The sequence below is a fragment of the Cervus canadensis genome, chromosome 2 (genome assembly GCF_019320065.1).
Source record: "Cervus canadensis isolate Bull #8, Minnesota chromosome 2, ASM1932006v1, whole genome shotgun sequence".
NCBI lineage: Eukaryota > Metazoa > Chordata > Mammalia > Artiodactyla > Cervidae > Cervus > Cervus canadensis.
Genome location: NC_057387.1, coordinates 5292169 through 5316519, shown reverse-complemented (window position 1 = coordinate 5316519; position 24351 = coordinate 5292169). Strand labels below are relative to the sequence as shown.

The 24351-nt window shown below is 40.3% G+C and overlaps 1 pseudogene; it reads right to left on the bottom strand.

The window, feature by feature from the left end:
• Positions 1–3425: 3425 nt before the first annotated feature.
• Positions 3426–3515, bottom strand: LOC122437401 (annotated as a pseudogene).
• Between the last annotated feature and the right edge of the window lie 20836 nt (positions 3516–24351).

Below are 24351 nucleotides of genomic sequence, written 5' to 3'. Positions count from 1 at the left end.
GTTAACATCCTGAGTTGGATGTTAAATATTCAAAGCTGAATTGTTTTTAACTGTTGTGAAAAAAAAAAAATGTGTTCTAAAAATGAATGCTGCTGCTGCTGCTGCTAAGTCACCTCAGTCATGTCCAACTCTGTGTGACCCCATAGACGGCAGCCCATCAGGCTCCCCCGTCCCTGGGATTCTCCAGGCAAGAACACTGGAGTGGGTTGCCATTTCATAAAAATGAATAGAGTATGTAATTGGTTGATAAATCTTTTAGAAGAGGGGAAGAAAGGGAAAGATGACTACATACATACTCAAAACTGCAATGAGATATCACCTCACACTGGCCAGAATGACTATTATAAAAAAAATCTACAGACAACCAGTGCTGGTGAATGTGGAGAAAAGAGAATCCTCCTACACTGTTGGTGGGAATGTAAATTGATACAGCCACTATGGAGAACAGCATGCTTGCCTGCTCAGTCATGTCAATCATGTCTGACTCTTTGGGATCCCACGGACTGCAGCCCTCCAGGCTCCTCTATCCATGCAATTCCCGCAGCAAGAATACTGGAGTGGGTTGCCATCCCCTCCTCCAGGGGATGTTCCCAACCTAGGGATCGAGCTCGTGTCTTCCGTATCTCCTGCATTGTGCACCATTCTTTACTGCTGCGCCACCAGGGAAGCCCATGTACAGCAGTATGCAAGTTCCTTAAAAAGCTAAACATAGAACTAAATATAACCCGGCAATCCCACTACTGGGCATATGTTCTGAGAAAACCATAGCTCAAAAGGACACACATCCGAATGTTCATTGCAGCACTACTTACAATAGCCAAGACATGGGAGCGCTCTAGATGTCCATTGATAGATGAATGGATAAAGATGTGGTACATATATACAATACAATATTAGTCAGTAATAAAAATGAATGAAATTGAGCCAGCTGAAGTGATGTAGATAAATCTAGAGCCCGTCAAACAGAATGAAGTCAGAAAGAGAAAAAGAAACATTGCATACTAACACATATGTATGAAATCTAGAAAAATGTTACCTACCAATGAATCTATTTGCAGGACAGGAATGGAGGTGCAGATGTAGAGAATGTACTTGTGGACATGGAGTGGGAGTGGGGAGGGGGAAGGGGGTATAAACTGGGATTGACATATATACACTGCCGTGTGTAAAACAGAGCTATCAGGAAGCTGCTGACCATGCGGGGAGCTCAGCTCAGCGCTCTGTGATGACCTGGAAGGCTCAGGAGGGAGGGGATATATGTATATATATGGCTGTTTCACAATTCTGTATGGCAGAAACCAACACAACATTGTAAAGCAATTGCGTTCCAATTATAAAAGGAAAAACAGAATGATAGCTACTATCAGATAACTTTTTATAGATAATTTCGCTTAAATTTTGTTTTCCTCATTAGAATGTGGATACATGAAGAATACGGAGTACATTGAGTCATCTTTATATCTACCATACGTATACATTTGTGCTCAATACAGTTGAATTTCTTGTTAATTCTGTTAAATCTTAGCTTCTCTCCCATTGTGTGTATAGGTTATGTTCACATGGCATTAAATCAGGATGGTCATTTTATAGTACTGGAAATGTCAGAGACCTAGAGATGATCTCTTTGAAGAAATGACACTCTTTTTTTCCTCCTGAGCCTGCTATGTGGGCATTCAAAGATTCCATCAAATCTTTTCCTTCTAGAAAGTCTACAATGCCAAATGATAATACTGACTAATGATCAGACATGTTAGTGAAATCAGAGTGATTAGTTGCAAAAAATCATGGAGACAATATTAAATGTTAGCTACCTTGCTAACTGCTGGAAATTCAAAGAGAAAGGACACACTTTCCTCTATATAATAGCTCTGAGTCTAGTCTACAATATGTAATGCCCCTTGCTGTGTGCTGTGGGAGACTGTTTACTACCTAGTGCCTCATGGAATATGTTTTAAATGCAATTATGCATTCTAGTGCTGAAGTATTTTTCAGCTTAGTACTTTTAAGTTAAGATTATTCATTGAACTTTCTAGTTGTTGGCCTAAAAGTTTCAAGATAAATTACTTTTTCTAGATTAATGAAGGGCCATAATGATGACTACGGGCTTCCCAGGTGGCTCAGCGGTGAAGAATCCACCTGCAATCCAGGAGACATGGGTTTGATTCCTGGGTCAGGAAGATCCCCAGGAGAAGGAAATGGCAACCCATTTCAGTATTCTTGCCTGGGAAATACTATGGACAGAGGAGCCTAGTGGACTACAGTCCATGGGGTCAGAAAAGAGTCAGACACAACTTAGAGACTAAACAGCAACAACAAATAATGATGACAATATTTCTAACTAGGTTGACTATTCTTTTTAACCATGATTTCAAAACAAAATAAACTTGCCATGGGTAGACGTACAGAAACTAGGTGCCTTTGACCAATGATCCCTGCTTTCCTGGGTTGAAAGTCTAGGTTGAGCAACCTAGATGCCCATCAGCAGATGAATGGATAAGGAAGCTGTGGTACATATACACCATGGAATAGTACTCAGCCATTAAAAATAATTCATTTGAATCGGTTCTAATGAGATGGATGAAACTGGAGCCCATTATACAGAGTGAAGTAAGCCAGAAAGATAAACACCAAAACAAACAAACAAACAAAACAAACAAAAACAAACAAACAAACAAAAAAGATAAACACCAATACAGTGTATTAATGCATATATATGGAATTTAAGATTTCTGTGTTAATCTATATGTTTTATATTGGATGTGTAATGAGGAAGAGCTGAGTGATAATCAGTATATTCATCTAGAAACAGAGAAGGACGGAGGACTCAGAAAAACATTCAAAGAAAATCTCACCTTAACATGGATCTCAATCACAGAGAATATGCAAATGTGATTCTCGGGGTTATATTTCACCCAGAGCAAAGGGGAGCAACTGAAAAGAGAGATAGTGAAGATGACTATGAGGTGCTAGAACTACTCAGGAAATTAAAACATAATAAGGCAGCAGTGGGCTGTGTTTCTGTCCCTTTGCAATAACAGAATGTGAACAAAAGTGTCTAAGGGCAAAGACTAAAGGTCAGCTTAGAATATGAGGGCTGTCATGGGGTGTCAGGCTATGCACACGGCAGGTGGAACCAGGCTGACAAATTAGACGTCTCTGGGCAACCGTCACAGTTGAAAATCAGGTCTCTACTTTGCTACAAAAGACTGAGTCTAGCATAGGTAGGGGAGAAGGCAATGGCAACCCACTCCAGGGTTCTTGCCTGGAGAATTCTAGGGATGGGGGAGCCTCGTGGGCTGCCGTCTATGGGGTCACACAGAGTCAGACACAACTGAAGCGGCTTAGCAGCAGCAGCAGCAGCATAGGTAGGAAAGAGGAGTAGCATCATTTCATTAAGGTTTTTTTTTTTTTTTTTATTCTTTTTCAGCCTTGCCAAAGCAAAGCCTCAAAAAATTAGTTTAACAACTCAAGATTGTTTCTCTCCACGGATACGATCTGAAGAGAAACCAGAGTATCATGAAGGTTTTAAAATGGACAATATGTCCACTCAACTTGGATCAGGGCAGAACAAGAGACTGAATTGGCAAAGTGGATGTTGGGTGTGAGACTGAGTGTGAAAGAGGAAAAAAAAGCTAAAGAGAAAAAGATGAGAGAGAGAAAGTGGGAGAAGGTAGAGATAAAAATGATGTGAGAGCCAACATGAGCAAGATAGACTGTGAGAGAAATAAATTGAAACTTCAAGAGAAGAGGTGTTGGGAGATCAATAGACAAAGATGAGAGATAAGGAGAGAGGGTCAGAGGAAAGAAGACAACCGAAAGCCAAAAAAGAAAAAAAATGCAGACACCACTGTAAATTCAGGCCCGTATCAGCGTGTAATTTCAAAGGGCCTGTACAGAGCTATCTGCTGTCAGCCAGGGCCAGGACATGCAGGGAGGAAGGTTGGGGGAGAGTGAGCAGGCAGAGGGGAGAGTGGGATCAGGTGCATAGTTAGCTCTGGTGGTCGGAGCCCTTATAAAGAGGCAGAACCTCTCCTTTTCTTATCTAAAGCTTGCTCAAACCAGAAGATTGCTCTTTACTGTTTTCCTTACAAGATAACTTTGTTTCACATGCTGTCCAAAGCCATTAAAATGCTTGTAGCAAAACTCATCAGTTACTCTGTGTACAGGTCATAATATTCAGGCCAAGGGGTTATTATAAGGAAGAGAGATAACAGGTTTTCCCAAGTGGAGATTTAAGTGATACCTAACAATATGGACCATCTGGTGAATACCACGGAAAACAAATTGTTTTTCATAAGCATTTTTATTATCACTACACCATGTTGATTTTAGTAGACAAACTACTCCTTAAGGGATTTTGTTCAGATGAAGAGCAGAGGGCAGCTTTTCTGTCCTTCCTCTGCGTCTCAAGACTCCAAAATATCTTTGTTTTTCAGTCTGTCAGGGCCACAACGGTTGGAAATATTTATTTGCCTTCTCTCAAGAATCCAGGCGACATTCAGTAATAGATTAAAAGGTATTGGCTGAGCACCTACTATGTGATCTGATGTTATGAGACAGACAGAACTATAAGAAATTCTCTTATGGACTGTCAGTAGTATAAATTTATACCCATGAATGTTCTATACTTTCATGAAAGCTTGGCATACACACAGGTGTATGCATTTGTCAAAATCAACAAATGTATGCTTAAGATTGTACATTTCATCACATTGAACTTTTACTTTACAAGAAGAACACTGTACATAAGTATTGAAAACTATTCACCATCATGCCCACTTGAATATTGAAATATTTGGGGTGAAGGGTACTGATGTCTGTAATTTATTTGGAAATACATGAGGAGATGAAAAAGTAAAAGCAGCAAAATATCAAATTTAGGTGGTGGTATATGGGTATACAGTATAGAAACCACTTTTACAGTGTTTGAAATGGTATACTTATTTCATGAAACAATCAGTAAATCAATTAAAAGCTATTGATGTAGTACTAACTAGGAGTTAAGAAAGTGATGGGGCAAAGAAGGAAAGCAAAGGATGTGGACAGAAGGAAGCTGACAAGGAACAGTATAATTGTATTAGATATTTATTGCTGCATAAACAATTTCTGTAAAACTTGCTGGTTTAAAACATGACACATTTACTATCCTATTGTTTCTGTGTCAGGAATGGCTTAACTGGGTGGTTCTGGCCCAGGGTCTTTTATGAGGTTGCAGTCAGGGATGCAGTCACTGGAGTTTTGCCTGGGGCCAGGGAATCTGCTTCCAGAGCGACTCACCTCACATGGCGATGCAGGAGGTCTCAGTTCCGCATGGAGCAGATCTCCCCATTTGCTGCTGGAGTGTCCTCACCACGTGGTAGCTGGCTCTCCCCGCAGAGTGAGCGATCCAAGACCGACAACGGAAGAGTACGTTGTGCCTTTTATAACCTGGTTACAAATCACCACTTCTATACTGGAATCACTAAGTCCAGCCCACACTTAAAAAGAGGAAAATTAAGTTCCATCTTCTGTGGGGAAGAATTTTGTGTCGAAAAACTTGTCTACATGTTTTAAAACCATGGTAAAAGCTTAGGTGGGATTTTAATAGAACAGCTTGCCTTCACAAGCAGGTGGTTAAGGAAGCCTCAGTCTCAGGGGTGCTAAGAACCATGTCTGAAGAAATAACACTACAGAATAAGGCAACACAACAGCAAAGGCACAGATTTGATCTCTGTGAAGCCTTGTAGGAAGGTAAGGCTGAAGCATCTATTATAGCAAAACCAACCTCATCTAGATGTCTATAGAATTCCTTCTGGGGCCTATGGAGTTAGGACTGAATGAGACAGTGAACAAGGCTAGCCTTGGTATGTTTGTTTGTTTCTTTTTTAAAACTGAGGCAAAATTCAACTTGCATTTAAAAAGTCAGCATTTTAACTGTTTTAAGGTGGATAGCTCTGTGGCTTTTAATATATTCATAATATTGTAAAGTCATCACCACTATCTAATGCCTGATAGCCACCTCCAAAGAAACCCTGTACCCATTAATCATCATTCCCAATTTTTCTCCCTTCCCCTAGAAACCACCAATCTATTTTTTGTCTATATGGATTTGCCATGATTTTGTGATTCTGAGTCAAGAATTGAAGAGGAACCAAAGTCAGACTACCTGCGAAGGAAAGTCTAACATGGGTGGGAAGTTGGGAACTGACATATGCTAGAGAGCTACCGGAAAGATGATAGGATCTTAAGTAACAGAAAAGAGAGAATAATGTGACTATATTCACATAAGTAGTTTTGGGCCATCTTATAAACTTGGACACACTGGATGGGAATGGTCATTTGAGTGAGCATTACCTGAAAATTAAGGGTGATTCTAGAGCTTCATTGGACTCTACATTAAAATTTACTTTAGAAGGGCATCCGCATATTATCCTGGACATACGATGAAAGATATAGCAATTTGACCCCAAATTGGCTGTGTTCTAGTAAGAAAGTTCACCTAGCTATTTTAGAAGCTTAGATAATAATCTGGCAGAGAACATCTAACTAGTGATATTGAGAATAAAAATCTAGATACAATTTTAAGGGATAGTTTGGGGAATAAGTACAGTGTATTGGACTTCCCTCATGTCTCAGCAGTAAAGAATCCGCCTGCAATGCAGGAGATGCAGATTTGATCCTTGGGTCGGGAAGATCACCTGGAGAAGGAAATGGCACAGCCCACTCCAGTATTCTTGCCTGGGAAATCCCATGGACAGAGGAGCTTGGTGGGCTACAGTCCATGGGGTCACAAAAGAGTTGGGCATGACTTAACAACTAAACAACAACAAATTGGTTAAATGTGCAGGTCAAGAAGCAACAGTTGGAACTGGACATGAAACAGACTAGTTCCAAGTTGGGAAAGGAGTACGTCAAGGCTGTATATTGTCACCCTGCTTATTTAACTTATATGTAGAGTACATCATGCAAAATGCCGGGCTGGATGAAGCACAAGCTGGAATCAAGATTGCTGGGAGAAATATCAATAACCTCAGATACGCAGAGGGTGACATCATCCTTATGACTGAAAGCGAAGAAGAACTAAAAAGCCTCTTGATGAAAGTATAAGAGGAGAGTGAAAAAGTTGGCTTAAAACTCAACATTCAGAAAACTAAGATCATGGCATCCAGTCCCATCACTTCATGGCAAATAGATGGGGAAACAAAGGAAACAGTGAGAGACTTTATTTTCTTGAGCTCCAAAATCACTGCAGATGGTAACTGCAGCCATGAAATTAAAAGACACTTGCTCCTTGGAAGAAAAGCTATGACCAACCTAGACAGCACATTAAAAAGCAGAGACATTACTTTGCCAACAAAGGTCCATCTAGTCAAAGCTATGGTTTTCCCAGCAGTCATGTATGGATGAGAGAGTTGCACTATGAAGAAAGCTGAGCATTGAAGAATTGATGCTTTTGAACCGTGGTGTTGGAGAAGACTCTTGAGAGTCTATTGAATTGTAAGGAGATCAAACCAGTCAATCCTAAACGAAATCAGTCCTGAATATTTATTGGAAGGACTGATGCTGAAGCTTCAGCTTCAATATGTTGGCCACCTGATGTGAAGAGCTGACTCATTTGAAAAGACCCTGATGCCGGGAAAGATTGAAGGCAGGACAAGAAGGGGATGACAGAGGATGAGATGGTTGGATGGCATCACCGACTCAATGGACATGAGTTTGAGCAAGCTCCAGGAGCTGGTGATGGACAGGAAGCCTGGCGTGCTGCAGTCTCTGGGGTCACAAAGAGTCAGACATGACTGAGTGACTGAACTGAAGAGCTGGACAGCTCATGTTTCAATTCCAGGTCTGCAACTTTGAACAAGTGACCTAAGCTTAGTCTCTTTTGTAGCCTAGGAAACTAACAGTAAAGTAAAATAACGCTCATTACATTTTAGGAATACTAAGTGGAATAAATGAGCCAGCACATTGAATACTCATGAACAGTGCCCAGCAAACTACTGTAAGTACCCACAGATGTTTGCACCTTACCATTAAAGGAAGCATGCTCTTGAGGGGAAACTAAAGAGATGTGATATTTCTTTCATCTAATTATTTTAACATATAAAATCTTACATATTTTATACCAGGTCCCTGGGCAGATGGAGTTTTAACTGTTCACAGTGTAAGACAGTGTGAATGACACTACTGCAAATTCAGTCGGAGTGTCAATCTGCTGACAGTAACTGTTTCCCTTTGACATCTCTCAAAACCAGGACACCATCTTAAACGTTCCAAGTGTGAGAAAGAACTCCTCAAAGAGAGTCTAAGCTTTAAAAAATGAATCTGCATCTGGAATCACTTCTGTGAACATCACATTTTATGATACAAATATCTCCTGGGATCTCTGCGTCACCAACTCTTTTAAAAATAATGGAACTCTATAATGGAGAAAACATTGTTCTATAAAACATAAAGCTTGGCTGTCAAAAAAAGGGAGAGAAAAGAAATGGGTGAAAGATTTAATAAGTGAGTCCTATGACTAGAAACAAATATTCAGCCTTTGAGGAATATTACGCTTGATTTAAGTGGGTTGATAAGGGTACTGCCAGAGGTCAAATGACCAGATGACCACAGGAAAACTCTGCTATCAAATCAGATAGAGTTTGTGAGAGGCAAGCTCTTTTATGCCTAGCTCTTAGGACATGATTCAGCCAGAACCTGCCAACATCAACTTATGTGTTAAAGATAAAAATCATTAAAATAAAAAAAATATAAATTATATAAATATATAAAATTATAATTTTATAAATTATAAAAAATATTATTTAAAAAGTACCATGAGAACTGAAGATAACCATTTGATAGAATCCCTTGCCAAATCATTGTGAATAAATCAGCCTATCAACCGTCAGTCTTTCTCAAGGATATATAAGTTTCAACACAGTATACTCTTCTCTGTTCAGCTCAGTTCATTTGAGATCCCATGGACTGCAACATGCCAGGCTTCCCTGTCTATCACCACCTCCCAGAGCTTGCTCAAACTCATGTCCATTGAGTCAGTGATGCCATTTAACCATCTCATCCTCTGTCGTCCCAGATTTACTACCCAGATTTTTAAAGGATTTTCTAATGAAATAAAGAATAAAGAGAGAAAGGGGTGGGGGAGAGAGAGAGACAGAATGAATGTGTCCCTCCCTAAAAACCAAAATCTTATGACTTATTCTGCAGTCAGATCAATGGCTGTAGGTGATGCTTGATGACCTTTCAGACGAGTCCTGTGTAAATACATTGTGGTAACTTCGTAGATGGGTGTCAAAATATCAAAACTACTGTTTAAAATTTCTTACTGCTAAGGCAATGGCCATTCTGACTCTGGCCTTTAAACAAGCCTGCCCCATCTACAAACTTACTGTAACAGTAGGCTGCATTTGCCAGCCAGACCACATGACCACTGTTGTATGTACTGCTTCTTTTTGACCTGTGTTACACTGAGGTCATTTCTAAAGACTTTAAAGTTCTGGTCTTCTGATGCATGGCCATTCAAGAATACCCCTTTTTCTTCTGATAACATATTCTCTATTTGTACTCTGCCTGTATGGGCTTATGGTTCATATGCAATTTTTCTGATGCTTGGACTTCATTTTTTTCCTTTAGATTTTAGGTAAGTCTAATCCTTTGTCTTTCAGTTTTCATCGTAATTTAGTATTTATCCCTGCTGTGTCCCAGCCCACCAAAATCCAATGTCCAAAGGGTGGTTAGGCCAGTCTTGATGCTTTTAAGAGAGGAATTTAAAAAATGGTCCACTATTCAGACAGACATCTAGAAAATCCTGTCTTGTACAAATATAAGCAATACTAAATTGGACCTTGACAGAGTTTTAGAAATGAGGGATAGAATAGAAACAGTCTATTAGTATCCCCCCTTCATTTATTTGATTGTCTAGTTTACTGTTTGAATTGAAGAAATTGCAGTCTGATAACAAGACCTTTATCACAGCACAATGATAGGAATAGAGAGGTTTATTCTGACCAATGTTAATATTTAGACATCAGAAGCATGAAATATTTACCTAAATTACTGAGAATTAACCATAGACGTAACATAGTCTGCCTGAGTCGAAACAAATAGACAAACTGATATCTGAAAACAATATTTTAGATACTATATTGGAAAGGCTGGGGTTCAAACTCCGATGATGATGTTAAAAAAAGACTTTAGATGAAGGCCATGGAAATGTACTTACTGAAGGTAGTGTCTGAAGAAACCAGACTGCTTTTTGGAACCCTTACTGAGGACATTAAAAAAGAGTTTTACTAATGAGAAGTGACTGCTCTGTGGTTAATCACGTTAAAGAAATGTTCCACATAATCACTGTGAAATTTAATGTTGGTAAATAAGCTGCTTAATATTTATTTAAATAATTTTGTAAATGAAGAGGAATAAGAAATCAGACATTGGGTCATGATGAAAAGATTTTCTTTGAGAAGCCACTCACTTCAGAGGGCCAGCATCTAATTGCAGAGGTTCGAGGAGCTGTTGTAAGTTCAAGGTACAGTTTCAGTTATCCAGATCTTATTAGGAATTTGATGTGGATAAATCAGGGTGTGTAATTCGTGTATAAATGCTATTCATTTGCTGGAAAAATGTAAAGGGAAGATTGGATACATACATTTGCATTCTCTTTGAGGTGTTTCTGAAGGTCGTGTGGCCTCTTTAAGCATAGCATTCTTGAAGATGGGGAGCTGCCTGCCCTCTTTTCTTTAAAGAGATCCCTTTGATTTTTGGAGAAGAATCAGAAGCCTCTCACAACTTTCTCTAGCAATCAAAGTCCTGGATGATGACTTTGAAGGCACTAGCTAATGGAAATTTTATTACTCACCCTGATCATGAGCGAAGAATTGTGCCTCCCATTACCAACTGGGTCAAGTCTTGGAAAGCATCTGGGTAACTGAAACTTTTAGGAAATCATATCCCACCATCATTTTCTGTTAGTTGGGTGCATAGATGATAAATATAAGTAATCACACATTATCATGCTTTGGTAATGGAAAATATATGTTATATATTCCATAGTGGAAAATTTCTTAATATATGAGAAAGCCCAATGCATGTAAGCATGGAATTGCCAAGAGACTTTTGAGTACTGTTATTCTTGCCTGGAGAATCCCACAGACAGAAGCCTGGCAGGTTACAGCCCATGGGGTGGCAAAAAGTCAGACATGACTGAGGTGTCTTAGCACAGCACATTGAAACTATAATATTTAAAGAGTTACCGTAGAGAAAAGGTCTATAGATTTAGTAAACAGTCTTTGAAAACAATGGAGACTGGAAGGGTTTCTCTTGGGCAAAAAGACATTAAGAGATTATGATGAGGTAGCCATTCTTGCAGCTGATTGGGGGACTATTATGTGTCTATAGTTTTATTTATATTATCTTAATCTTTCAGATTAACCTACAAAGAGGTTCTTATTTCATTTTATACATGAGGAAATTAGGAACTAGGAAGTTATATAATTTGTCTGTTTACAGAGCCAGTAAATTGTCAGAGTTGAGATTTAAATCCAGGTCTGTCTGACCCATATCCTGCAATTGTTCCAGTGTGCAAAATAAACTGATGTTTACTAGGTAAACAAATAATGTTATACCTGTTTCCTTCTGCCAATGTGTGAATGGTGGATTCCAAAGGATATACCAGAGATGGCTGAATTGCCAATGGGCCTCTTCAGGAAGAAGATGTGCGGGACCTGAGTATTATTAGAAATGTATTCATTCATCACATACATTTTGAGGCCCCTCCATGTTCATGGCATAATATGAAGTTTGACAAGTGATACAAAGGTGACTACATCTGAAACTCAAATAATGCATGCAAGACTAAAGTTTAAAATGTAAAAATGACCCAAGAGCAAAGACTCAGGAAAGACAAGGATGATGAACAAGAGCACTGAGGGTGGGGCTTGTGCTACCTGCTCGTTGGCTGAAGATGATAATCTTTTAATCTCAAAGGCAAAGGCTGGGACAGACACAAGGACATCAGATTAGGACTCAGTTGACCCTTTGATTTCATAATTCTGAGTAAATAATTCAATATATTTGAGGTTTCAACTTCCTCTTTTGTGGGAATCCTGGGAAAACCTTTTCCATGCCTTGGTTTCCTTATTTGTGATATAGGATCAATTGTACAGACTTTGCCTATCTCAGACCATTGTTTTAAGCATCAATTTGAGACACTTACAGAGTTTTTAAGTTCTATACAAACGAATCATTGACTTTATGAAATTAGAATTAGTCCTTAGAGACCAACAAATATGATTGACAGATATGAGAAACACACAAATTCAACATTTGATCCAGCAGCCCCCAATCAGAAGGATACAAATGAGGGGCCAAGAGAGTTCAGGTGGGAATTCAACTGGAAACTGAAGGTGGTCATTTGCTTACAGATAGACACAGCGATACTCTCTAAACCACAAAAGGATCAGTAGCATGATATAGATAAACCTGAAACATCCTTAGAATGATAATAACATTGTAGGTTACTGACTGATGCTGAGTCATTTAATCTGGATGTAAAGAGGCAAATTTATTATGAGGTTTCTGAAAAGGAAAATCAGGGTTTAAATGATTACCTGATTTTTAACCTTTTTTTTTTTTTTCTGCGCAAGGAGAAAAGTATGGGAAGTGACTATCAGTTGTTATAGGAAGGAGGTGGTATTTGGTGAAGGAAGATCAGGGCTGTGTTTTGACATTTAAGCCCTAATGAGACCTATGGCAACCACAGATGGATGGTGCATTCTGATTACTGTCTTGTCACTGCTTTCTGGAGGCACTTATATTCCAGTGCCTCCCATATCCTTTACTATCCAGCACCCCGTTAACTGGACAGCTTCTGTTGAGAAACACTCCCCAATCACAGAAAAAACTCCATGTTAACTGAGGCTCATAAAGATGCCGCATTGACCTCATAATATGATTCTAAAGCCACTTATGAATCATCAAGGTGTGGTGAATTATGTTCAGAAAAAGTTTTATGCCCAAAATATTTTGTTATGTTCTGTATACCTTACAATAGGTAGATTATCTCAATTGTGAGTTTTTTATTGTCAGAACATGTGATTACTGAGGACGCTTTTTTCCCTATGCTGAATAGAAGTTACTATCTTACTGATTTGGTGATGTCACGGGTTGGTGAAAATTCAAATTGGATCACATTCCTGAGGTCACAAATTTTAAGTTAAATGCTATCCATGAGGTGAAACTCAGGATATAAAGGGAGAAGAGAGATTCTGCAAGTAGTTGGAATAAATAGTGGACAATTCAGATTTATCTATCATCTATCTATCATTATTCACACAACCTCATTGCTAATCATCTTGAGAACTCAGTGATGCTGGAGAAAGCAGAAAGTAAACTGGTAACTTAAGAGGCCAGGACCAGGGGAAGAAATTTGGTTGAAGTGGTCATTTTTTTTTTTAAGTTTGCTTATTTATTTAGGTTGTGCTGGGTCTTCATTGCTGCACGTGGGCTTTCTCTAGTTGCAGCGAGTAGAGGCTGTTCTTCCTTGTGGTGCATGGACTCTAGGAGCACAGGCTTCAGGAGTTGCAGCACGAGGGTTCAATAGTCGTGGCACATGGGCTTAGCTGCTCCATGGCATGTGGGATCTTCCTAGACCAAGGTTTCAGCCTGCGTCCTCTGCATTGGCAGACAGATTCTTACCCACTGTGCCACCGAAGAAGTCCTCATATCCAAGTAGCCATAACACTGCTCCACAAAGAGGTCCAATTCCTGCTGCAATGGTAGCAGGACTCTCACTTAAAAGACTCTTTGGGATACTTAGTAGTGTTGTGATTATGTGGGGAAGAATGTTAGTCAAAATTTGTGGTGTGGACAGCTGGGACTTGGAGTGCAGCAGAAGTTCAGAGCCACCAACAAGAGACACAGGAATTCAGGAAAGCTGTCTGTCTCAAAGGGGAATGGTGCTGAAATCAGTACACCAGAGCAGAAGCCTGACTCGAAACAGGGGTTGAGAGGGGAGAAGTTAGAGGATAAAGCTGGAGCTTAGAAGACATGAGGGTGTCTGGACCATCACTGGCACACAGATACCAATTCTCAGGCAGCCATGCTGATTTTACTCACGAGGAAGTATCAGATTTCCTCCTGCATTTGGGGGCTGTGTGTACAGGCTTCTGGTCTTTATATCTACAGGGAAGTCAGGGTTTTGGTTGTGAGGATGATGCTGACGTTTTTCCACTGCTATTCTGTCACCTACCAACTTTCTGTTCTGATGAAGTTCTCACAGAGAGAACTTAAGCTCTCTCTACTGAGGCGGGTGGGAAGCCAGGTCATTATAGACATTGTCACATTTTGAGGTTCTTCAAAAGAACTTTTTCTAATGAAAAGTTTTGGCTGAAAAAAATCCATTTTGAACCTTTAGAGATGTTACAGAGGGAATGGATAGCTATGAGATAATGTTGTAGTAGAACAGTTCCTGAAAGATTTTTGCTGTTGCAAATGTAAAAATAGGACAAATTTAACCAAACTGGGTGACTAAGATGAAAAAAATCAGTGCCTCATAGCCACTCATGTTTTTGCTTCTATTTTAGAATTAACATGTTAGATCTATTCCCATGATAGGCTGACTTTTAAAATTTAAGAATTTGCTAGGATAGGGGTTTATTCTGAACATTCATCTTCATCAAGATGGGTAGTTTAAAATTTTCAATTTTGTCATGCTTTTAAAACTGTATGTGGAAGCCTTTGTCTCTTCCTGTTGAACTGGGAGAGAAGGGAAATCTGATCTGATTGTGGCAGAAATCACACCTTTGAGTTCTGAGACTTGGGTAGAAAAGGCCCCATAACTCTTGTTGGTTTCTTTTGGGAGATTCTCTTTAAGACCCTTTGGCTGCCATGTAAGAAGTCGAGCCTCCCTGAGGCCAGAATGTAGAGAGAGCACACAGAATAATCACATGTACAGAGAGATGCTCAAGGAGCCCTAGCAATTCGTCACAGCTGTTTTGAGTCTTCCAATCCAAGCACCAGACATGTGAATAAAGAAATATTGGATCCACCAAAGTCACTATTCCACTGCAAACTCTTTGAAGACCTTGAGGAAGAACTGCCTCACTGTCTTAGTCCATTTGGGCTGCCTTAAAAAAATTACCATCAACTGGGTAGTCCTCAAACAATACAAATATATTTTTCACAGTTCTAGAGGCTGGAAAGTCCAAGATTATTGTTCCAACAGATCCAGTGTCTGCTGAGAACACTGCTTCCTCAGAGATAGTCATCTTCTCACTGTAACCTCACATAATATGATGGAAGGAGCAATGAAGCTTTCTTGAGTCTCTTTTACAAGGGCCTTAATTACATTTATGGGGGCTTCACCTTCATAACCCAATCGCCCCCCAAATGCCCCACCTCCTAATATTATCACATTGGGATTAGGGTTTCAACATATGAATTTGGGGGGCAGACACAAACATCCAATCTGTAACACTCACTGAGCCCAGTCAATTTCTAGATTCATGAAAAAAATATGGAAAGTTGTACTGTTTTATGTCTTTCTTTTGGGTGAGTCATCACTTGGCAATGGATAACCAGAGCACAATTTTATGAACATTTCTATGGAGTCTCTGTTTTCTGTTGGAGGGCAGGGGATACGGGCAGAAGTGGTAGTGAGAGGTATAGTCAGTGAGTTTGACAGGATGGCTAAACAGGATGAGGTGGGAGTTGCTCCTATGTCTTACTGCAGCAATAGTTCTGTTCTTCCTACTCACTATAATTTCACACTGTCCCTTCAACCTTCCCCTTTCCTCCTTGTGTTCACTGCACCCCTTTGCAGAAGACACATGTAGCCTCCTACAAGATTCCCTGACTTTCTTAAAGTTGGTTGAGGCCAGAGTGATATAAGTATGCTCCCTCTTGCCTAGTCCTGAAAACTTTTAGTGCCTGGTCCTAAAAACTTTCTATGTGACACTTGGATACTCTCTTTCAGCAGTGATCTTGGAGGCCACATTTTCAGAAGTTGTAGGTGGACAACTCAGCTTTCATTGGCTGTGACATGAAGAAAAAATAAACTTCTATTAAACCACTGAGATGCTGAGTACTAAGGCTATTTGTTCAGTAGTCAGTGAGCATTACGTTAACTTATATAGAATCCTTTGACCTGACTTGCTTTTTGTTGGCATGGAAAGCATCTACAGGGAGAAGTCCTTTCTTTTCTTTTTTTTAAAGAAATATTTATTTACTTTATTTGGCTGTGCCAGGTCTTAGCTGTGCCATGCAAGAACTAGTTCCCTGACCAGGGATTGAACCTGGGTCCTCTGCACTGGGAGCACAGAGTTTTAACCACTGGACTGTCAGAGAAGTCCTGGGGAGTAGTCCTTTCTGTGAATATCTCACAAAAGCTCAGCACGTCCTCTCATTCATTTCCTCTGCCAGTTTTACTGAGATATAGTTAACATACAGCATTGTATTGTTAAGGTGTAGAGCATCATGATTTGACTACACTCACTCATTTCCAACCCTTCTGTCAGGGACATAGAAGATGCTCAAAGAGGCAGAACCCCCTTGGGACTCTGAGCTCTATTCCCTGTTAAACTCACCTCAGTCTTAAAAAATCAAATGTTTCTAACCTTTGCTAAAAGAACTTAGTGGTCATGTTGCCTTGTCATTGGGGCCAATGGTTTACAGACAGGAGATCAAAATATTGTATTTAATAACGGAATTTTCTCTCCTTAAGAAATCACATTAATAAACTTCCAAAGCAGGTGACATAAGAGTAGGGGAAGAAATGCACAGAAAACTATCAATTCCCCCCACCTCCCAAGGAAGACTGAGTTTTTCAAAGATACTGTTTTCTGTGAGTCAAATTAAAATATATTATTCTACAGATAAGTCAACTTCTCCATTGAAAGCCAATTCTAGGAAGAGTGAGCCAGTCCAGAAAATAAAACAGTGGTGTAGAAATGTTAAGCTATAATCTGGCTTTTCAGTTGAAGCATTCTCAAGAGTTGTGTATTTTCCAACCATCCCTCTCCAGTGAAAAGGGAAAGAGGTAAAATAGTACTCTCAAATTCTCTTCTAATTCTCATAGTCATTATCTCTTTCCTGGTTGCTCTGTACTTTTCTCTCCACCACACAAACACATGAGTATTCCGGTTTCTAATCATCTGCCAGCACATGAGGATAATGGCCATCTTAGACCATTGAGAGATGCTCAAAGGTGATGGGGGAGGGGAAGAGGGCTCAACTAGCCTTTGCCCCAGGAGGGAGCTCTTCTGGCCAGAAGCTAATAGCCCAACACCGCCCCACAGGTCATTTGATCCCACAGTTAAGGGGAAAAAAAAAAAAAAAATTGCTGGCACCGGAGATAAAAGGGATATAATGAAAATGTAAACGAAAAACTTTATACCAGGCATGGCCTGACAGAGGGAAGATTGATATCCCATGATGCTTTGTCTTGATGAGACAATGAAAAATAACCACCACAGCAGCTGTGTCAATATCAGACTTGGTAATGCACCACTGGCTGTGGGTTTTTATTTAATCCGCTTTGCTTTAAGATGATAACGGTTGTTACTTTTCAGTGCCTGTCTGTCAGCGCCCAGCATTGCAATATTCCTCCGCAGCTCTGCGAGCGGGTTTCATTTATTTTAAAATACCATTTCACACACTGCTGACTTTTAACAGTGTTCTGTGTGAGTTTGTGAGATTGAATAGTGACAGAAACAACACTTTTTATGAGAATACAGAATATTAAAAACGGGGCACAATATACAGATGGCAGTTTTCACTACAGCTTGTTTTTTTCCCCCTTGCTTCTGCTACTGAGCTTTCCCACTGAATGCATTTGTAGTAACACCATAAATGTCACTTTCACTGACTGCCTTTTGGCATTTTATTTAAATGGAATTCAACTTCGGCTTGCTCCTGCCGCTGTTGCCGCCGCTGTTACCAACTTGTTTCAGGGTGGCCCCGTTTTACAGAACCGTGCCGTTGGCTTCATTCCTCGGGGTCCCAGATCGGGAAACACAGGAATAACTGCTCAAACCCTAATAGCTAGGAGCCTAGATCTAAAGATTCCAAAAGAAAGACTTCACCAGCAGAGATGACGATATACGGACGGGTTTGACCTTTGCAGCAACCATTTAGTAAAAAGTACTTTTGAACTCTGAGAATACTTCTGACTAGGACATGTTACTTCCCTGTTGTGGGGAAAAGCCAACATACACCAACTGTCTTCAGTTGAATGCCACAGGAGAACAGAGACAGGCTCTGAGTGACGTATCTAGGTCTTGTGTCTATTATTGCTGACTAGCAGTGCTTCGGTTGGGACGTTTACCTGGGCCCTAGGTTCTCTCCACCGATCCTTATCTTGGCAGATACATGCTTATGCTCCTGGGCTTCTAGACATGTACCCACGGTGGCATTTTGCTGCCAACACGATGTTGACATGTGCAAATTCCCCTTTCTCTCTTGCATGAAACATCGGTTGCTCCATCAATTCCAGACACAAAGTAGAATAGACAGTGGTGATGAAGCCTTTTTCCTGGGAGAACCTGCAACTTGGGGAAAGCTGGTTTCTTGTCTAGGCCAAATGAGGCTAGAAATGATCTGCTTAATCCAGCCATATAAATGCGTTCACATCTCTCAGGCTCAGGCCTGATTCAGAGGCCTAAGAGATTTCCAGCTGAGAGCTCAGATTTTCAGAAAATTGGAAATCTTTACAGAAAAAAAAAAAAAATTAAGCAGAAAATGCAATCGAAAGCCTCAGTCCTGGCCTGGAGACTGGTCTTCATGGACTTCTTGTGCAATATCCCTTAGATACAGGTAAAGATGGGTAGGTCCAAAAGCATTTTTGAAAATCTGACTAGTTTGTGAAGACATTTGAAAGTCTGTCTTGTCTGTCTCAATCTCTTTTTGTCCTTTTTTTTTTTTAAATTAATTAATTAGACTGCATTGGGTTTTAGTTGTGGCATGCAAACTCTTAGTTGTGACATGTGGGATCTAGTTCCCTGACCAGGGGTCGAACCCAGGCCCCCTGCATTGGGAGCATGAAATCTCAGCCACTGCATCACCAGGGAAGTCCCTGTTTTAGTCTTTTTAGTTAGAAAAGTCTTTTAGTTAGAAAAGTTGGGAGAGTTAGGAATGGAAGACTGGAGAGATCCCCATAAAATGAGCTTTGGAATCTCTTTGTTATGAACTGTTCATACTTCAAACTAACTTCCATAAGGCTTTCAGAAGTGCCAAAAGGAAGGTAACAGGGCAACAAATCAGGCCACAGAAATATTTAAATGAAGTTGGGTAATGAAACTATTTAAGACTCCTGAAATAAAAGAGGAAAGAAAGAGAAAGGAGAATTGGAACCCAAGCAAGGACAACATTTTATACTATGTATGCATTTTTAACACTAGCACAGAAGTCTGTCTCTTCAAATGCACTCCCTATCTGAGTGAATCTAAACAGTGTTTTTAAGTCAAAAATTGTGTGTGTTATTCTAAACTCCTCCTTGTTTGGCAACCCTCTCCTCCGATCAGTCACTAATTTGTGACAAGAGATCTTACTATGATTTAAATGCATCTATTTCTCTCCATTCTCGCTTCCACCACATTAATTTGTATCATTGTTGATAAATCAGTAGTCTCCTTGTCCTCTTTTCTCCTTAAATCCATCCGTAATAAATGTTGCTGGAGTAATATTCCAAAACAGCTATCTGGTGATGATGCGTCACCTTTCAAAACCTATGCACCAGTGCGCGCTGAGGTGGCCTCATGAAAGGAGTTTTCTGAGTGCTTGCGCTCACTACCACCTCTATCCTTTACCTACTGTAGGCATCTCTCACTTGACTTGGCTTGTGTTTGTTGCCTTTTTCTTTTTTTGAATGCCCTAAACATAATACCTAAATATTTATTAGGTAAGAATTTTATAAACATTACTTACATTAGCTGTAGCGGTGGAGCTCGGGCTGGAGAGTATTGTGTCGTCTCCAGGCTGTCCGTGAAGAACCACCAATTTTGTGCAGGGACAAGTGACCCTTTCCAAGACCAGGGCTCTTTCTGCCTGCTGATATCAGCCTATGCTTGTGGACTGGTTTGGTGATCCACTGGGTGTCAGGGTTTCTTATGACAACTTTATGGCGTGGATCAATGGGAATAACCTCGAAGATTCGTACATAGAATCATCCCTAACACAGGAAGAATTCAGGCCCCACAGGCCCTGCAGTGGCATCCACCTTGCTCCTCGGCAACAGACTGAAGGCTTCGCGCAAACTTGAGGGGTTGACCCCATGGTGGACAGGCTTGCATAGGTGGCGCCCTTAGAAACGGCATTTGCAGGCACCGTAGTGCACAGGAATCCAGTATATGACATAACCTTGCTTGGCCTCATAGCTCAGCCTATGTGCCTGTTGGCTGGGCGGGGTGCAGGGGTGGGGGGCAGTGTAGCTCAGGATGGAGAGCTGGCCAGTACTGCCAGCAAAGTACCCTGAGGGCATCACGTCCACTGCTTCTTCCTCCCTAGGTGTTTGTAAGTGTCCATCTGAGCTCACCTGATGGCTGACACCACATGGAAAGGCCACCGCCCTTTTAAAATCTCTCTTGCATATGTCTTTTCTCCTGTCTTAGAATGTAAGGGATCACACTTCTGTTCTGTGGTGTCATCAACAGTAGCTAGTTGGCTGTTGGATGCAGTGACATAACTCCACTAAATGATTGGTAAATATTCATGGGGTTTGCTGAATATCTGTATCTGTCTAATGTGCAGCAGAGTTCCTGACCCAGTTATCAAGGATAGAGCTTTTTGAAACTTAAGGCACTAGCTATGATTCAGAAGAAAAGCATCTCTCCATTATGGATGGTCACCAGCATGATCTTCAACCAAACTTAGCGGGGAAAATTCCCTGCATGAGAGTGGAGATCCCAGGGTTTGCCTAGAAAATCTTGGGTTAGAGATGGTATTTCTACTTCCATATCCTTCTGCTCAACTACACTGACTTTTTAATTTTTTTGGATATGATTAGAATTGAGGCTAGTAATTCTTCTCTAGGGCTGTTGACACATCTCTCCTACCATCTTAACTAATGAGTCAGCAAAGTATCTCTCTCTCCTGGGAAGGCAAAGTTAGTTTTGGAAAGCTGGGCAAATCTCATCTCTCATTATTTTCCCCCCCTGGTTTTGTCATTGAATATGTATAATTTACTTAGACTGACAAGTTCAGTTTTTAAATGGGGATACCTGTTATTTTAAAATTTCCATGGATTTTGGCAGAGCCTTTTTGCCTTTTGTGATTTCTAGAAACTCTCCTTGTAGTCTTTCTTCTCTGCCTGTGTTTTTTCTGTATATTTTGCAGCCTCTACACACCTCGCAAACATATATGACTTTTTCTTTGCGGGGGCGGGTATGTCTCAAAGTAATAGTCATTAAAGATACAACCCCTTTACATGATCTCCACTTAGGATCAAAAAGGAAAAAAGAAAAAATACTGGGGAGAGGAAAAATCAGCTAAAACAAGCTTACCTAAACAAAAATGCAGCCCAAATGCCTTTTCGTTTAGCTTCTATAAGAAATCTAAAACTAGAAGCTGAAAAAGGTCACAAAAGCAAAGTGTCTTCCAGGATGAGCCAGTGGGTCTTTCAGGAAGAGATACTAATTGTATTCTTCTCTAGGCAACTTCGACCTGCTTGACTGGCAGGAAGTCCAAGGTCTCTGTGACCCGAGAAGCAGCACCGTGGTAAGGTTGTCACAAGCAGAGCTGTGAGTCAGCTCTTTCTCCAGAGACTTCCTACCAAGAAGCATTTCATTTTCAAGAAAAAGAGAAAAAAAATCCTCCCTCTCTTATTCCCCCATCCTCCATGAGTAAAATAGTTTCTAAATTTCCAGGGTTTAAAATCAGAACTAATTTGAAAAAAAAATGTTTAGAGGTCTTTCAACCCCTAAACACACAAGATACAGACTTAAATTTTTTTTTTTTACCCCAGAGTTTTGCCTTCTGTTAATTCAAGGTGACAAGAACTGGTAGCATCTCATTCCCACTCCATCTCCCCATCCCATTTTCCACTCCAGACTCCAGAGTGAAGTTTCTGAGTCTCTAACCACATTATATTTCCTAAAACTTATAATTCACTTAAACTAGCATTCTTTGGTATTATGGGTGACTGTATACTTCTTGTCATTTTGCTATCTTCAAAGAGGACTTTGATATCTGGTTAAAGCCTTCCTGGTTACCCCAAAAGACACCTAAAATATTGGAGAGATTCAGTGTCTTTGTTGACATCACATCCAGTGCCCCAGTATACTTCCTTGTCATGTTTGATTTTAATGCTCCTAACATCTGTTCCCCTTCAGCACCCCTGAAATCTTCTGTTTTCTGACCTAACCTCTGTCCTTTCTTATGTTTTTCTGTTATTTACACTATACATCTTCGCTCTGCTCTAACTGTGCTCCCCAGTCCCTTGACTCCCCCTGCTCTCTGAGTCTGTCAGGACCCCTTCCCCTGCCTAACTTCTCCCCACGAGCAATCCGGGATAGCCACTCTCCTAGGACCCCATGGGACTTCTGGTTGGGACCCTAGAAACCCCTCACCCCCTTGTTCTCTTGCCTCCTTCTCTCAGAGCTGCTCAAGAACCGTGCCACACTTTCCTTGTCCACCTTCCTTCCCATCTTCCAAAGCAGTCCTTTCAAGACTTCAGTTTTCCTTGCAAATTCCCCGCCTACACAGCCAGCATTTCTTCCCAGAAGGAAATAGAGGGTGTTAGGCTTCTAACTTTGACCCATTGCTGGATGTTCGTAGTCTTGTGAAAATAACCACTACTTACGTTCTGCTAAGTCACTTCAGTCATGTCCGACTCTGTGCGACCCCATAGATGTCAGCTCACCAGGCTCCCCCATCCCTGGGATTCTCCAGGCAAGAACACTGGAGTGGGGTGCCATTGCCTTCTCTAACTTACGTTCTAAGCACTCCCAAATCTATACTTTCATCTCAAGTTTGTTCCCTTCACTGATATTTGAGCTCATGGATCCAACTCCTCAATGAATATTTCCTGTTGACTGTTGTTCATTTACCTTAAAAATCAACAGAACCCACACTGAATTTAGTGTATTCCTATTCTTAAACCTGAGATGTAATACAAAGCTTCATTGTATATTCATATGATTTTGAATTAAGTCAGAAAAGAGAACAATTAAATGATTTAAAAACTATCACAAAATAGAGTGAAAAAGACTTGTTGCTATTGTTCAGTTGCCCAGTTGTGTCTGACTTAATGATCAGTTAAATAGGCAGGGATAGCCAGAAGTCTAGGATAATCTCTAGATATAATTTAAAGTGACTTGGTTTATGTAGTTTCCTAGTAGGAGAGAGAATACAAAAGGAAGAATACATTTGAGAGGTTAAAAAATGAGGTCATTTCTGGACAAGTATAATTTGAATGAATATGACATTCAGAACACAGATAAGTAAATGAGTTTTGTTATTGTTCAGTCATGAAGTCATGTCGAGCTCTCTGCAACCCTATGGACTGCAGCACATCAGGCTCCTTCGTCCTCCACTATGTCCTGAAGTTGGTCAAACTCATGTCCATTGAGTCGGTGATGCTCTCTAACCACCCCATCCTTTGCTGCCCTCTTCTCCTCCTGCCTTCAATCTTTCCCGGCATCATGGTCTTTTCCAATGAGTCAGCTCTTCACATCAGGTGAAGCTCCAAAGTTTTGGAGGTTCAACTTTAGCATCAGTTCTTCCAATGATTTTTCGGGGTTAGTTTCCTACACTGACTGGTTTGATCTTGCAGTCCAGGTGACTCTCAAGAGTTTTCTCTAGCACCACAATTTAAAAGCATTAATTCTTTAGCATTTAGTCTTCTTTATGATCCAGCTCTCTCATCTGTACATGACTACTGCAAAAACCATAACTTTGACTATACAGACCTTTGTTTGCAAAACGATGTGTCTGCTTTCTAATACGCTGTCTAGGTTTATCATAGCTTTCTTTCCAAGGAGCAAGCGTCTTTTAATTTCATAGCTGCAGTCACTGTCCACAATGATTTTTATTTAAAAGAACTAAAAGTAAAAAATATATTTTGGAGTTATCAGTATAGTGGTGGTAGAAATTGTTGGCCAGAAAATTGTTGTCTGGAAAGATTTTCAGTGAGAAAAGATCAAGAGTAAAATCCTAGGGGACATCATTGTTTAAAGGTAGGTTGAAAAAGGAACCATAATATGAAACTAAGGAGACTGTAATAACATACAAGTCAGTTGGATAGTTTGAGGAAAAATAAGTGCTCAAAAGCATCGGTTGCCAAGAAGAAATTAACTATGATAAGAACTGGACCGTGACTGTTGCACTTGGCAATTATTGATGTTAGCAAGAATCATTTCAGGTGGAAGACAGATTTTTAAG